Source organism: Carya illinoinensis, chromosome 13 (assembly GCF_018687715.1).
Source record: "Carya illinoinensis cultivar Pawnee chromosome 13, C.illinoinensisPawnee_v1, whole genome shotgun sequence".
NCBI lineage: Eukaryota > Viridiplantae > Streptophyta > Magnoliopsida > Fagales > Juglandaceae > Carya > Carya illinoinensis.
In genome coordinates, this window is record NC_056764.1 from 28071966 (window position 1) to 28089336 (window position 17371).

At 34.9% G+C, this 17371-nt stretch overlaps 1 pseudogene; it reads right to left on the reverse strand.

The window, feature by feature from the left end:
- Positions 1-3372: 3372 nt before the first annotated feature.
- Positions 3373-16297, reverse strand: LOC122291101 (annotated as a pseudogene).
- Positions 16298-17371: the final 1074 nt, after the last annotated feature.

A 17371-nucleotide genomic window follows, 5' to 3' on the forward strand; every position in this document is an offset into this window, starting at 1 on the left:
ATTATTCATTTCCAATAGGAAGGTCTATTTTTTTTATTTTCTCCTAATATTAGGAGTCAATTGGAAGGAATAAAATAGCCCAGACCCAACATGACATCCATGGCCTAGTCAATTGGGTGACCTTTACAAGATTGAGGAAAGAAAATGAGATAAGGGGATAAAGATTGAGGAATGGAGGGAAATGTATTAGAAGGAAGTGACGGAAAGGAGGAGAAAATAGAGAGAAAGTGGACCATGCATGCAAAAGTAGATAGTGAAGTGACATAAAGTCGAATTTTTCACCAAACACTAACAGAGACTAATAAAAGGGATCAGATCGATTAAGTGAATGAGACTTCTGGGCAATTGGATGTGCGAGCTTCTTCAACTTCTAGACGGATGCTTCAATTTTATTATTTTCTCAAGGCATTAGAGGTCAATTGGAAGGGATAAAAGAGCTTAGGCCCAATATGGCATCCATGGCCCAGTTCATTGGGTGGTCCTCATAAGAAAAAAGATAGAAAAAAGAGATGAGGGGACAAAGATAATAGAAATGATGAAAAAGTGTTTGAAGGGAGGCGTGCATGATGCAAAAGGTGATAGTAAATTAACATAAAACCGAATTCTTCACCTAGTACTAATAATGGCCAATAAAAGGATTAGATTGAATGAGAGAATGAGACTTTTGCGTGATTGGATGCGAGAGAGCTTCTTCAATCTTCAGATAGAAGTTTCAGTTTTATTATTTTCTCTAGGCATTAGGGGTCAAGTAGAAGGGATAAAATAGCCCAGGTCTAATATGATATCCATGACCTAGTTCAATGGGTTGCCTTCATTAGGAAAAAGAGAAAAAAAGGAGATGAGGGGACTAAAGTTGAGAAAGGAAGGCAATGTACCAAAAAGAAGTGACGGAAAGGATGGAAAAATAGAGAGAAGGGAGGTCAAGCATACAAAAGTGGATAGTGAAGTGATAATGCCAAATTTTTCAGAAACTATTGACATAGGCCAATAAAAAGGATCAGATTGGTTGAGAGAAGGAGACTTCTGGGCTACTAGATACGCGTGCTTTTTCACCTCTAGTGAGAAGCTTTATTTTTATTATCTTCTCTAGGCGTTAGGGGTAAACTAGAATGGATAAAATAGTCCAGGCCCAATATGACATCCATGACCTAGTCCATTGAGTGACATTCATTAGGAAAAATAGTGAAAAAGGAGATGAGGGGATAAAGGTTGAGGAAAAGAGTACAATTTTTCAAAAGGAAGTGATAGAAAGAAGGGGAAAAGAGAGAAAAGAGGGTCTGGCACGCAAAAATGGACAATGAAGTGAGATAAAACTGAATTCTTCACTGACCATTGACACAGGTTAATAAAATGGATCATATCAGTTGAGAAAAGGGGAATTCCTGAGTGAATGGATACGAGAGCTTTTTCAACTTCCAGACAGAAGCTTTAGTTTTGTTATTTTCTCCACGTATTAGGAGTCTGTATAGTGAGGTACGAGAGACCATGAGAGATTCTAAAATACACTCATTTATAGTGGCTTTGCAATCCAAACGAGCCGTGAACATAGGTCTTATTCTAAATTACGTAAATCTGTCTCTTTGGACTGCCATCGTGGGTTTCAAATGACACAAACCAAGGCCCGCGCCACCACTATGAGCTGGGAATGACTCTTTTTCAATATCCAGCCTGGTGGTTACAAAGCACACCTTAACATGATGTTTGAACAATAGTCTCTTTGTTGTCTCTTCCATGTAAATGTTGCCATTTTGTAGAGTCAAATTTGAAGAAACATTGAGGAGTTCATTCTTTCATTGGGCATGTGATAAATTAAAAATGAAATTATCCACGTGTCAATTCCTTGTTGGCAATTAGTCTCATAATGTAAGATAAATGCATAATTTATGTAGGAAAATTATTGAGAAATCCTCAAGTTTTTGACCTGATTAGATCAATGACTTACTACCATTTGTTTTGTTTTTGTTAAAATATTATATAAATAATAAAATTTATCTCTTTTCATCAACTTAAAATTTTGAAATAAGTGATGATTTTACATAGTATCAGAGCATAGATCTTGAATTTAGGTCTTGACCCTACACTTCACCATATTAATTAAATATTCAACCATTGGATCAACGAAGAGTCCAACCTACACGTGAAGATAAATATAAATAATAAAATATCAATCTTCTCATTAGGACTAAAGTTTTTGTCTCTATTGTGTAATGATTGAGCTGAAATGTTGCATATTTTATATATCTAGAACTAATATATTTTAATTTTTTCATTACATTATTATTGGTTTTAGCTAGATGGAAAAAATGATTAAGATGCATAAATCCGAGTGTGATTTAAATTGATAAATAGTATTGTTTTTGCTTAATATTATAACTTGTGATTTAATTGGACAATATTCCTTTATATGCATAACATAATTTTTGATATTATATTCTTTATTTTTATTTTATTTTATTTCTAATTTTTATTTTATTTTATAGGCTAAGAAATGAAAAGCACGCAAGGGACTTAAAGGGGAATTCATGCTTTTTATTTGACCTGGGACGCCACATACATTTTAATTGGCTTGGACATTTTCACGCAGCATGACTTGGGGGCATTTGACTTGTTTAGCGTATTTGTTTAGCGTAGTTGAGTCTTTAATTGTTAATTTCAATTTGTTAGTATTTTACATTCCATTTCGACACTCAAAAATCCAAAAATATGAATCTAGTTTATGACTAGTGCTTTTTTTTTTTTTAAATTTCCATTGCACTCTTCCATTCATTGTACATACCACCACTTTTATTTGTGAAACTTTTCACCATTTTATATGAGTTTGAATTTAAACAACTTTCCACGAGGAGATGATCTAAGAGTTTTATTCCTAATTATTACACGACATCTTTCTGTACTTGGGATATCATTTGTGTTACTCATTTTTGAGTAAGTCATGTAACAAATTATTTACTGTGGAATTCATATGCTTAGAGATAAAGTCAAAAGTACAAACATTGTTTGTATGCTAATAAATTAAAAATTGGAGTGTGTTGCCATTTGCATGTCATTCTCTCCTTACTCACTTGCCAATTGCTCAAGTATTAAACCAGCTGAGGTCTTTGTCGCCATCTACACACAAGTCTCAGATTTTGAAGGAAGGCTCAATAGAGACGAGTATTAATGTGGTTTTATTGCTTCTTTGGAAGCAGATAAAATTTAGAACGAAAAAGAACATTTTTCCACTCATGATTTTCTATCACAATATAAACTTTAAATTTGAGGTACTTCAACTTGTCAAGGAAAATCTTCAATGCCATAAGAAATGTATGTAGATCACGTATACATACTTATTATTAAACACATACATATAATACACACATTAAAATTGTTGTGTGATATTAATTTATTGCCTGCAAGAGAGACTCAAGATCAAAGTAGTACTGGGTGATCCATCTTTTGATAATCTTAATCTCAACCTTTCGCTGCACGATCAACCACTCTGGATCGCTTTGCTTTGAGGGAAGTATATCCAAGCAATGAGATCCTACAATTTGAAAATAATGTCACTTTTGATTATTTTTAAATTTTTTTGTATATATATGTTTATGTACTTATACACATGACTTTTGACTGGTTAGATGCTACAACTACCCCAAATGTTTAAATTTTTTCAACATTCCTCATTTGCTTTTAGGCATATGATATTATGATTTTGCTTAGGGGTGAAAAAAAAAAAAAAACTGGTGAACTGGACTGAACTGTTGGGCTTGATCAGTTCAAAACAGTTTGGTTCGGTATCGATTTCAATTTTCTCAAAACTGATCGAAATCGGTCAGGTTTTGATTTTTCTTTTTCTAACACCCAACCAAATTGGACTGGACCGGTTCATATATATATTTTAATTTTTTTATTATATAAATTTTTTTATAATTTTTATATATAATTATATATAAAATAATTTTATATGATATGTTAAATGCTAATTAATTTAACATTAAATTTAAAATCCTATTGTTCATGTACACTAATAATAATCTAATAACATAAAATTAATATAACATTTGATATAATATTATCATTAAAAATTTAATTTTATAATATAAAATTATTATAATATAAAATCTTAATCTTAAATATGAACATTTGATCAAATGTTATTAATATAAACTATATATATATATTAAGGATAAATACATTTTATAACATAATAAACTATAATATATATTCATTTTGATAAATACATTTGATCATATATACTCATGCATGTAAAAAGTGTATGTAACTCTATATGATCATATTGTCACTAGCTAACATATATGTAATCAAGCATATTATCACTAACATATATAATCAAATATATAAATAAGTTAGAAACTAACATATTATCATTAAACATACATAATCAAATACTATATCACTATATGGTACTATTATATATATACTAATACTAATACTATACTATTAGTAATCCACTATATATCACCGTATCACTATAGTATAGTTATACTAGCTATATAATCCACTAATACTATATTAAAATTGGATCGAACTGGATTGGAATCGGTAAAACCAAAAGTACTAGTTATGAGTGTAATCTATACAGTACCGATTATTCAAATATCAAAATCAGTGTATACCGGTTTGTTTCTAAAATATGTTCAAAAGTTGATTGAACCGGCCAGTCAGACGTATAAATTTGCTTCTAAACATTAACATATCCATTAAGAGTGAAAAAAATTGAGTTGGTCAGCACATGCGCGCATACCGTTCAATGTATTGAGAGCAATGATACTTGGCGATACGTTGTTAAGCACCTTGCAGCATGAATCGAGAATAGATTTTGTCATCTTTAGTCACATTTATTGATGTCATGATATACTTTAATTAGTAGCTCCATATATCTATCACATAAATGAACAATCACTTAAAATATAACACATGATCATCATGATTAGCCGATATTATAAAGATACTATAAAACTTTTAAAGCAAAGAACGACATTAATTTCTTTAAATTAACTCGTATAATTGAGGTTAATAAATTAATCTTAGATAAAGAACACAATTTCTCTAAACTTAGTTGAGTAGACTTAGAGGGTTTTTTTTTGGGTAATACTTAATTTTTTATCAGCAAATTACGTACCCGCCACTACTATAAGGATCTCTGAGCCCGTTGGAGAAAATGATGTTGCTTCCAAACCTGTGGAGGGTGAGTTTTATATCCTGCAATATTTTGCCATTGAAAATAAAAGAAAATCAGAATATAATTTGATTCAATACTATTTTTTTTGTAAAAAAAAAAAAGAGAAGTAAATTAATTAATTAAGATACGTACATGGCCTCCATAATAAGTAGTGACCCAATGAGGCCGAGGAGGTACACCATATATGCTTTTGCACCAATCAGTGAAGTCGCTGAGCCTAAAAGGTTAGGGCTGGAACATTGTATTCTCTGAAATTCCTATGGGCATCACCATTTCACTACATCTCTAAATTAATGCACACACAATTAGTCACTAAAATTCAAATAATTATGATAATATTACGGAGAAAAAACCTTTCAAAAAGTGAGTGTGTGAGATCTATACATCGATCTTATCAGTTTATTCACTTGATGGATCACATCTGAGTAATACTACATATAATCGTAGAATACGTAAGTACCGTACAGTCGCTTTGTTTACCTGCCATCTCCAACCCACGTCTGTCTCACTTTCAGATATTTGTTGGGGTGCATTGAGATAGCCTTCTCTATTTCCAAAATAGGCAACAACACCTGTAAATACTTTGTCAAGAATATATGTTTCAGGAGGAACTCCATCTATGCCACCACAGACAATGGTAACCGGATAATGTGGAGGACTATTATATTGAGCTGCTCTGGCATACATCAAACTCAAATAGTTCTTGAGCTCATAAGATTGGCTTAGGGCACTGAACAAATAAAAAAAAGAAAAAAAATAAAAAAGAAAAACGGAGTCATGATCACAAAATTATGAGAAATTCTATACACTATATTTCTATTTCACTTTCGTCTAACTATGTAAGATGTGACACATTTATCACTATTGAATTATCCTTTATTGGATAATTGTTTATTATTTAATGATGATAAATGTGTTATATCTTACATAATAAGATAAAAGTGGGATGAGAGTTGTATGATATATTACATTACTTCAAAATTATTACTATATATAAATGAAAAAAAATTGCCTTCAAGTGGCAGAGAGATAGAAGAAGTACTGCATCTTACAATATTTATTGTTGTTTGTATAAGTTTTTTTGAACAACATTAAATAAGCAATAGATACTGAAAAACTCATTTCATGTGTCTATCTTTTTTCTATTTGAAATTCTCAAAGTCTGATTGCCAATTGATTAAGGCTCGATTTAAATTGAGAAGAGTTCTCAACCAATCTCATAATTACAATTTTCTTAAATATTAATATAAAATATAATAAAAAATTTAAATTTTTTAAAATTTTAAAATAATAATAAAATTAAAATATAATATTATAATAATATTTTATTTAATTTTTAACTTTCATGTTAATTCATATCCAGACCTAACTTAAAAGAAAGTCATGAGATTTATCTACTTGCAAGTCTTGCATGTCTTACTAAGGATGGAAAGACCATGGGGCTGAGATGCAACTTCATCGATTACAGTCCAGGAATTTTTTATAGTTTGGTAGCAAGTCTCACTAGCTTCCTGCAGTACCATCCGACTGACATGACCTTTTTAATTACTGTCTAAAAAAAAAAAAAAAAATCCAAAGGTAAAAGAAGAGAAAAAGTACATGCATATTCATTAGATGGTTAATTACCCTAAAATCCCTGGTGACAATAGAGTAATATCCATCTTGTGGAGTGATGTCCTCGAAGTAGAGGATTGGAGCTGATGAGGCCAAGGCACCAATGGCAACGTGAGGATATTTTAGCCGAAACCACGAAGCTAGCACTGAAGAAAATATCATAAAGCTATAGCTTTTAAAAAAACATATCAAAATTCAGTTCATATATATATATATAGTCATGATTAAGAGGAAATTAAGCAAATAATTGTGACCTACTTCCTCCATATGATCCTCCAATGACAATTACTGGAGAATATTGTGCTTGTAGTTGTTCCTTCAAATAGATGATGATTTCTGCATAATCTGCTATAGCTTGGGCTGAGTTGAAGTATCCCAGATCAGTTCTATCATGGACTGATCCAATTGGTATCGAATTCCCATAATATCGGTGCTAGTGAGAAAATAATTATAATGAGTCCAGAGTTACTAATTTTCAAATTAACCTTAAAAATTACATATTCTCAATCTATGCTTGTAAGTAAAACACGTAGTACTTAATTTTTCTTTAGATATACATATGGATTTTTAAAATTTTATCTAAATAGTTTGTCTTTATGTCCAATTCCTCTCGTAACAAGCTGGTAGGGAAGACGTCAAAATACTCGATCTCATACTACTTACATGACAAGATTATTTGACTTTAAATTTCTTTTGCAAATTAAATCATGTTATACCAGCAGTATATATAGAGAGTATGTCCTTTACGTACACTGAGTTACAAGAAAAAGGACACAATATAATAACTGTTGTAAAATAACATTGTAAAATTGTATGACCACCTTGAGCTAGCCGTCAAATGCACAGTGTGCATAGTGCCAGCATAGTACTGCATAGTAACTGGCATAGTAAATGGCCGACATCGCACAGTGTGCATAGTGCTAGCATAGTACTGCATAGTAACTGGCATAGTAAATGGCCGACATCGCACAGTGCGCATAGTGCCAGCATAGTACTGCATAGTAACCGGCATAGTAAATGGCCGACATCGCACAGTGCATAGTGCCAGCATAGTACTGCATAGTAAATATGCACAGTGCCAGCATAGTACTGCATAGTAACTTGCATAGTTCCCTTTGTACGCCTATATATATCGTTGAATTCTTTAAGAAATTCATAAGTTTCATAACTTCTCTGAGTTCTATCTCTCTCTCTCTCTCTCTCTCTCTCTCTCTCTCTCTCCTTTCGATAGTTTTAATAACACGTTATCAGCACGAGAGTTCTGACGATCTTGAAGCTAATAGTCCTCTACTTCAAGTAAGTCTTTCAATATATTTTTTTATAGTTTTCAAAATGAATATGAAATATTAAACATACTTATGTTCTTGATTTATATATGTAGAAAATGTCAAATCTTACAAAATTGGAATTCGTTGCTCTTGACATTTCTGGGAAAAATTATTTATCTTGGATCCTTGATGCTGAGATCCATCTGGATGCAATGAACCAGAGAGATACAATTAAAGAAGGAAATCAAGGGTCCCTGCAGGACCGTGCTAAGGCAATGATTTTCCTTCGGCACCATCTTCATGAAGAATTAAAAACTGAGTATCTAACGGTGAAAAATCCACTTATTTTGTGGAATGATTTAAGGGAGAGATATGAACACCAGAAAACTGTGATCCTCCCAAAAGCTCGTCATGATTGGATGCACCTGAGGTTGCAAGACTTCAAGAGTGTTAGTGAGTATAACTCTGCACTCTTTAAAATTAGCTCGCTATTGAAATTATGTGGTGAAAAAGTCACTGATGATGACTTGTTAGAGAAGACATATACTACTTTTCATGCCTCGAATGTGCTCCTGCAGCAGCAGTATCGAGAGCGAAAGTTCAAGAAATATTCTGAACTTATATCTTGTCTTCTATTAGCTGAGCAAAATAATGAGCTTTTATTAAGAAATCACCAGTCACGTCCTACTGGTTCTATATCATTCCCTGAAGTGAATGGTACTAGATTTACATCATTCCCAGAAGCGAATGGTGCATCTTTTCAAAGAAAAAGAGGGCGTGGACGTGGTAAGAAAAACTATAGAAGTGGAGGTCCTAGAAGTGACCACACTAAAAGGGAAAATAATAGATATACACCGTACCACCAGAAGTGGTTCAACTCAGAAAAGGGCAAAGGTCCTCAAAATAAATTTGTAAAGAAATATGAAGATGAATGCCATAGATGTGGTACGACTGGACATTGGTCTCGTACCTGTCGTACAGCTAAACACTTGGTTGACTTATACCAATCTTCCATAAAAGAAAAAACAAAGAAATTTGAAATAAATTTTGCTGAACCATCATATGCTTTAAATTCTATAGATGGAGAAGATATTACAAGTCTTGATGTTTCTGATTTCTTTGAGGATTCTAGTGGTAGAGTTGATCATGGAAGTGTTCATTTTTAAAATATTATTGTAAAATATTTTTATTCTGTAATGTTTTTTTTAGTAATGAAAGTTTTATATATTTTGTAGAATCATGAGTCTTATTGATGAACTTTCTATCTCCGAGATGAATAATAAAGATGTATGTCTGGCTGACAGTGCTACAACTCACACAATTTTTAAGGATAAAAAATATTTTAAAAATCTAACATTGAGTAAAGCCTATGTTCATACCATCTCCGGTTCATCGAATCTAATTGAAGGCTCCGGAAGAGCTTATATTGTGTTGCCTAATGGCACCAAATTTTGCATTGATGATGCTCTATTTTCTTCACAATCCAGAAGAAATTTATTAAGTTTTAAAGATATACGTCGTAATGGTTGTCGTATTGAAACCATTAACGAAGACGATAAAGAGCATCTTCTCATTACTAAAATAATTTCGAGCCAGAAGCTCGTATTAGAAAAACTGCCTGCCCTCTCATCTGGATTGTATTATACAAAAATGAGAACAATTGAATCACATGTTGTAATGCACCAGAAGTGCATTGATCCCAAAATATTTATGACTTGGCATGATCGCCTTGGACATCCGGGATCAATAATGATGAGACGAATAATTGATAATTCGTATGGGCATCCCCTAAAGAATCAGAAGATTATCTTACCCAATGAATATCCATGCTCTGCATGTTCTCAAGGTAAATTGATTATCAAACCATCTATCTCAAAGGTTGGTTTTGAATCTCCATCGTTTTTACAAAGGATTCATGGAGATATATGTGGGCCTATTCAACCATCAAGTGGACCGTTCAGATATTTTATGGTTTTAATTGATGCATCAAGTCGATGGTCACATGTTTGTTTACTTTCCACTAGAAATGCTGCATTTGCTAAACTTCTTGCACAAATAATTAAGCTACGAGCACAATTCCCTGACTATCCAATTAAAACTATTCGATTGGATAATGCAGGAGAATTTACATCTCAAGCTTTTGATAATTATTGCATGTCAATAGGAATAGATGTTGAACATCCAGTTGCCCACACACATACGTACTCAAAATGGTTTAGCTGAATCATTGATTAAAAGGCTTCAGCTAATCGCTAGACCTTTACTCATGAAATCAAATCTTCCTATTTCTGCTTGGGGACATGCTATAATTCATGCAACATCATTAATTCGAGTTAGACCATCAGCATATCACAAATATTCACCATTACAGCTTGCATTTGGTCAGCAACCAAATATTTCTCATCTTCGTACTTTTGGATGTACTGTATATGTTCCAATTGCACCTCCACAACGTACAAAGATGGGCCCTCAACGTAGACTTGGGATATATGTTGGGTTTGATTCTCCATCTATTATCAGATACCTTGAGGCTCTTACAGGGGATATGTTTAAGGCATGTTTTGAGGATTGTCATTTTGACGAATCCATTTTTCCAACAATGGGTAATGAGAAGTCAGTGCCTGAAGCACGACAAACATTGTGTAATGAGAAGTCGGTGCCTGAAGCACGATAAGAAATTACTTGGAAAAATAAAGCTCTTTCCCAATTTGATCCTCGTACAAAAGAATGTAATCTAGAGGTTCAAAAGATTATTCATTTGCAAAGTGTTGCAAACCAATTACCGGATGCATTTACTGACACTAAAGGTGTGGTAAAATCATATATTCCTGCTGTTAATGTTCCAGCAAGGATTGCAGTCCTTGAAGGACAAGTTGCCAAAATAGCAATAGGCGAGTCTAAGATACGCCTGAAGCGTGGACGGCCTATTGGTGCTAAGGACAAAATTCCTCGAAAGAGGAAAATACAAAATGAATTTGGTACTCCTGAAGAGTACATACCAACACAGGCCATAAGAGTAATTGATGCTCATGAAGAGAGTAAATATCCTGAGAAAGAACCTCCTGAAGAGGTATTTCATGAAATGTCTTCCCTTGAAGAGGGACAGGTACCTGAAAATAACGAGATCTCGATACATTTCATGAATACAGGAGAAATTTTGAATAGAAATAAAACTGTTGTCGACAACATATTCTCATATAAAATGGCTCTTGACATTACCAGAAGTAATGAAGAAATTGAGCCAAGAACTGTCGAAGAATGTCGACGTAGAGATGACTGGCCAAAATGGAAATCAGCTATTGAAGCTGAATTAAACTCGCTAGCAAAGCGAGAGGTCTTTGGACCAATTATACAAACACCAAAGGGTGTAATACCCGTTGGATATAAATGGGTATTTATACGTAAACGTAATGAAAGTAATGAAATTGTGCGATATAAAGCACGACTTGTTGCACAAGGTTTCCTGCAGAAACCGGGGATTGATTATGAGGAAACATACTCTCCTGTTATGGATGCAATCACATTCAGATATTTGATTAGTTTGGCAGTTATAAAAAGATTGGATATGCAGTTGATGGATGTGGTCACCGCATATTTATATGGATCATTAGATCATGACATATATATGAAAATCCCTGAAGGATATAAAATGCCTGAAGCTTCTAATCTGAGTACATCCAGAAGTATGTATTCTATTAAGCTTCAAAGATCTTTATATGGGTTAAAACAATCCGGACGCATGTGGTATAAACGCCTTAGCGAATATCTATTGAAAGAAGGATTTGAGAATAATCCAATATGCCCATGTGTTTTTATTAAGAAATCAGACTCCGGATTTGTTATTATTGCGGTTTATGTTGATGATCTAAATCTTGTTGGAACTCCTGAAGAGATCAGAAGAACTGCTACATATTTAAAGAATGAATTTGAAATGAAAGATCTTGGCAAAACGAAATTTTGTCTCGGCCTGCAGCTCGAGCATTTGCCAAATGGAATTCTCATTCATCAATCAAATTATACAGAGAAAGTCTTGAAACACTTTTACATGGACAAAGCTCATCCCCTGAGTACTCCAATGGTTGTTCGATCACTTGATGTGCAGAAGGATCCATTTCGTCCTTGTGAAGACAATAAAGAAATTCTTGGTTCTGAAATACCTTATCTCAGTGCAATTGGAGCCCTGATGTATCTTGCAAATTGCACTCGGCCTGATATTGCATTTTCAGTTAATTTACTTGCAAGATATAGTTCCGCACCAACTCGAAGACATTGGAATGGCATTAAACATATCCTTCGATACCTTCGAGGTACGGTTGATATGGGATTATTTTATCAATATGGTTCAAGTCCACAATTAGTTGGATATGCAGATGCAGGTTATCTTTCAGATCCACACAGAGGTAGATCTCAGACTGGATATGTATTTACTTATGAAAATTCTGCTATATCATGGAGATCTATCAAACAAACACTATCTGCTACATCTTCAAATCACTCAGAGATCATTGCAATTCATGAAACAAGTCGAGAATGCATTTGGCTAAGATCAATGATCCAACATATTCAAGAAAAGTGTGGTCTTCCAGTGATTAATGATAGTCCAACAACTTTATACGAAGATAATGCTGCTTGTATTGCTCAAATTAGAGGAGGATATATCAAAGGTGATAGAACCAAACATATTTCACCTAAATTCTTTTATACTCATGAACTTCAAGGAAAAGGTGAAATTAAAGTCAAGCAGATACGATCAAGCGATAATCTGGCAGATTTATTCACAAAAGCATTACCAACTGCAACATTTAAGAAGATTGTGCAGAACATTGGAATGCGGAGACTTGAAGACCTTTTATCATGCACTTTTCAGGGGGAGTAACGTCTTGAAGACTTATGCTGATTGTACTCTTTTTTCTTCGCTAAGGTTTTATCCCACTGGGTTTTCCTTCGCAAGGTTTTAATGAGGCAATCTTAAAGCATTTTACGGTACACATGAATATTGTACTCTTTTTCCTTCGCCATTGGTTTTTTCCCACAGGGTTTTTCCTTGGCAAGGTTTTAACGAGGCATATTTATTATATGTGGTCATCCAAAGGGGGAGTGTTGTAAAATAACATTGTAAAATTGTATGACCACCTTGAGCTAGTCGTCAAATGCACAGTGTGCATAGTGCCAGCATAGTACTGCATAGTAACTGGCATAGTAAATGGCCGACATCGCACAGTGTGCATAGTGCTAGCATAGTACTGCATAGTAACTGACATAGTAAATGGCCGACATCGCACAGTGCGCATAGTGCCAGCATAGTACTGCATAGTAACCGGCATAGTAAATGGCCGACATCGCACAGTGCATAGTGCCAGCATAGTACTGCATAGTAAATATGCACAGTGCCAGCATAGTACTGCATAGTAACTTGCATAGTTCCCTTTGTACGCCTATATATATCGTTGAATTCTTTAAGAAATTCATAAGTTTCATAACTTCTCTGAGTTCTATCTCTCTCTCTCTCTCTCTCTCTCTCTCTCTCTCCTTTCGATAGTTTTAATAACAATAACAATAATTTTGGCGACATATGATACCCAAAAGCCAAAGATCAGTGAGATGGAATTTAATATTGCTGACTGTGTAAGTTAATTAATATATAAATGTACCTCTATGTATAGTAAGAGAGCCTTAAAGTGCACAGCATTTTCGTTGAGAAATCCAATGCGAGTGAGAGCACCATCCAAAGGTGCTTCTGCGTCAAAATAAACTAAAATTGGTGCACTACTATTTGCACCACCCCAGTACTTAGAGTTGATCACATATCTTTGTGGAAAAGTGGTTGATAAAGGATTAGAATTGCATAATTAAGTTGTTTAAATGAGTGATTTATTTTATCAAATAAGAATTGAACACTTAATTATGCATCAAATTCTAATATTGAATGTCAAATTAATTGATGCCAATATTTTTGCACATCAAAGTCTCATATTTGCCCTTGAAATACTTAAACTATAATATCAATTCATTTATATATTGTAGGGCATTTATGGAAGGAAAGAAAGAATGAGACCTATGAGAAAATAGAGAAGTTAACTATGGTTTTATGGAATCTCATCTAATAGAGATCAAATGCACTCATTCGGAAACATGCAGGATCACATGCACACATGCAAAAAAATGCAAACATGCAGACCAACACATGCAACCATGCAGCAGACCAACACATGCACACATGCAGAAAAGTGCAAGCATCATTCGGACACCATGTAGTGGACACCATGCAGCAGACCAACACATGCACACATGCAGAAAAGTGCAAGCACCATTCGGACACACACATGCATGCACACATGTAGAAAAATGCAAACATGCAGACCAGTTCACACATGCATGACAGCAACCACTCATTCGGATCACACCAACTCACACATGAAGAAAGAAGACCCTTCGGACAGCACTCATTCAAAATGCACACATGCAGAAAACGTGGACCAGCTCACACATGCATGCACACATGTACACATGCAGATCAGTAAACGTACAGCAGCAGAAAGACACCCAGATCACTCGGTTGGGCAGCACGTTACAGCAGACAGCAAAGCATTCGGATCACATGCACACATGCAGAAAAGTGCAAACACATCTGGACTCACACATGTAATAAACATGCAGCAGCCACTACAGCAAGAGAAGAAGACTCACACATGTAGAAAAGTGTAAAGAAAGCATTCGGATAGCACACAACCTGCATGTTGCAGAACACTCGGATGTGCAGGACAGCAGGGAGCTGAGCTTGGAGTTGTTAGTTGGTTCTTTCATTCCTTTCTTTTTTTCATTTAAGTAGAAGTCAGGTGGTTTCATTTGGGAGGGAACGCTGGTTCGTTCATGTAAGGGGTAGCTAGTTTTTGTGTTTTCATACATTATTACTTTACTTTTCGTTTAGACTAGAGGGGCTGGGGTTGGTTTTATTTTTTTCATTCTTGCTTTCTGTTTTGGACGCTAGCAGCAAATTTTCTGCTGTTTTCTTTTGGTCTTTCACTCGGCTACAGCAGTTTGTTTTGGGCTTTAAGTGTTATTTTATTTTGTTTTCTTTTGATTTAGTAGCTAAGCTTTGTTTTCATTGTTTCTTTCATTTTTACATTTAGCTACAGCAGAACCTAGCTTAGTTTTTGGAGTTGTTAGTTTTCTGATTAGTTCTTAGCTTTTTCTTTCTTTCTTTTCGTAGAGTAGCTTAGCTTAGATTTTTATTTTCTTTCATTTTCATTCGGTGTAGTAGTTTTATTTGGAGTTTATTACTTTCTTTCATTTTCATTCGGTGTTGCAGCAGTTTTATTTTTATTTCATTTTCGTTTCAGAGGGTATCTTTATTTTTATTCAGCTGCTTCTTCGCTTTATTTTTCTAGGTTGCTCTTCATTCTATTTTCTGCAATATACGTTTCAGTTTTTATTTTAGTGATTGTTCTCCTGCAGGTAGTGGCAACATCTTTAGGATTTATCTCATTCGGATATTTTCTCAGATTTTGTCATGACTCAACTTAGATTTATTTTTATCGCTAGAAACATCATGTGTAGCTAATTTTAGAAACTTGGGTTGTGGAATGAGATTTAATTTATTTTAGGTTCTAGTTTAATGCAATATTTTGTGATTGATTGTTGATTTTACTATGTTACTAGTCAGATTTAAATTGAAAATAGATTGCGGCTCTTGCTCTTGTTTTGTTGTTGACGTAAGGCACAACAAAAGCTTGAAAACTATCAAGGCCTCTCTCAGTTGTTTGTTAATGTGTGTTTGACTAGTAAAGTGGAGAATCCATTAGGAAAATATTGAAAAACTTGAGCTTAAATTTGTATATTCCGATTAGCAATGCCTTGATTGGATTGTTAATCGAGAAAATTATCTAGAATCTGAAATAAAGAGAGTCTCATACCCAACCCAAGTGCTCGTTAATTTGTTTGTTTTAGAAACTCTAATTTCAACTTTGATTATCTTCTTGCATTGCATTTGAATTCTATTTTCATCTCTCATACTTGATTCATTTGTTACTCACAAATCTCTTATACGCTTTGATAACCCATTGTCCCTGTGAAATACGATACTGGACTTATCCTTTATACAACTTGACACTTCTACACTTGGAAGCACATTCGACCACGAGTCAGTGGTGTAGCTTATAGACCAATAGTTGAAGTGATCAAGCGTTTGATTATAGTAAAACGTTTGGAACTCATCAGAAACTGTTTCTGCTGTTGAATAAACCCCCCAAGTGTGAAATGGGTTTGGGTTTGCAGCCACCAACTCATGCTCATCCACCATGACCACCCACCACCACCTACCATTGTTAGGCCACCCACCCTCTCCCAAGTCAGAAGAAGCTGCAACAGGTGGGCTGCTCTCTTCTGTAAATAGGAGAGAGCTCAGATGAAATGAAGTGCAGTGGGTGAAGAGAGAAAAAGGGACGTGAGAGAGAAATAGAATTTTGTAGAGTGTTTTGTAAATCTCGTACAAATTCTATAAAAGAGGCTCCAGTGGATGTAAGCAATTTGCTGAACCACTTTAAAATTATTTTGTGTAATTTTTGGACAGGTCGGAGGTACAACAATTGGTATCAGAGCTCTGGTTCGAGCTGTCTGAAAATTCAAGTCGCTCAAAATCAAATTTTGACAACTCCAGGGTGTTCCTCGCGTCGAGACGAATCTGTTACCGCAAACGGAATCGAAAACGGAGGTCGGAGGAGCCCACACGCGCCCCTAGAAGGTCAGCGCGTGCATCTGCTGTCATCCATGCGCATCGGAGGTTGAAGACGACTGAGTCACACGCGCCCATGTGCCCTCACGCGCTCTAGAGGCTGAAGACGCATGACGGACACGCGCCTCACGCGCCCCCACGCGCCCTACAGAGGTTCAGCGCGTGAAAGGCACGCGCCTCACGCGCTCCCCACGCGCACACAGTGCTGAAGCGCTTGTAAACCATGCGCAACTCGCGCCCACTTGCACTGTGCAGCGCGTGCATCCCACGCGCCAGACAGATCACAACTGTCCGTTTTTCAGATCCATTTTCGGCTTGATCTAAGCCATTTGGAGTCCGATTTTAGCAATCAAATAGTGCTTTCCTACTATTTGGATCGTTCCAGACTCATCCGTACGGTTAGAATTTTAAAATTTTGAGTCTAAATTTTTAAAATTCAAATGGAAGGATCTGGAAGAGACAAGAGCTCTGAACATGCCAGTAGCTTGGGACGTCGGTCCACTGTGTCAAACGCCAAGTTTGAAGTTGAAAAATTCGATGGAACAAGAAACTTTGGCATGTGGCAGTGTGAAGTCA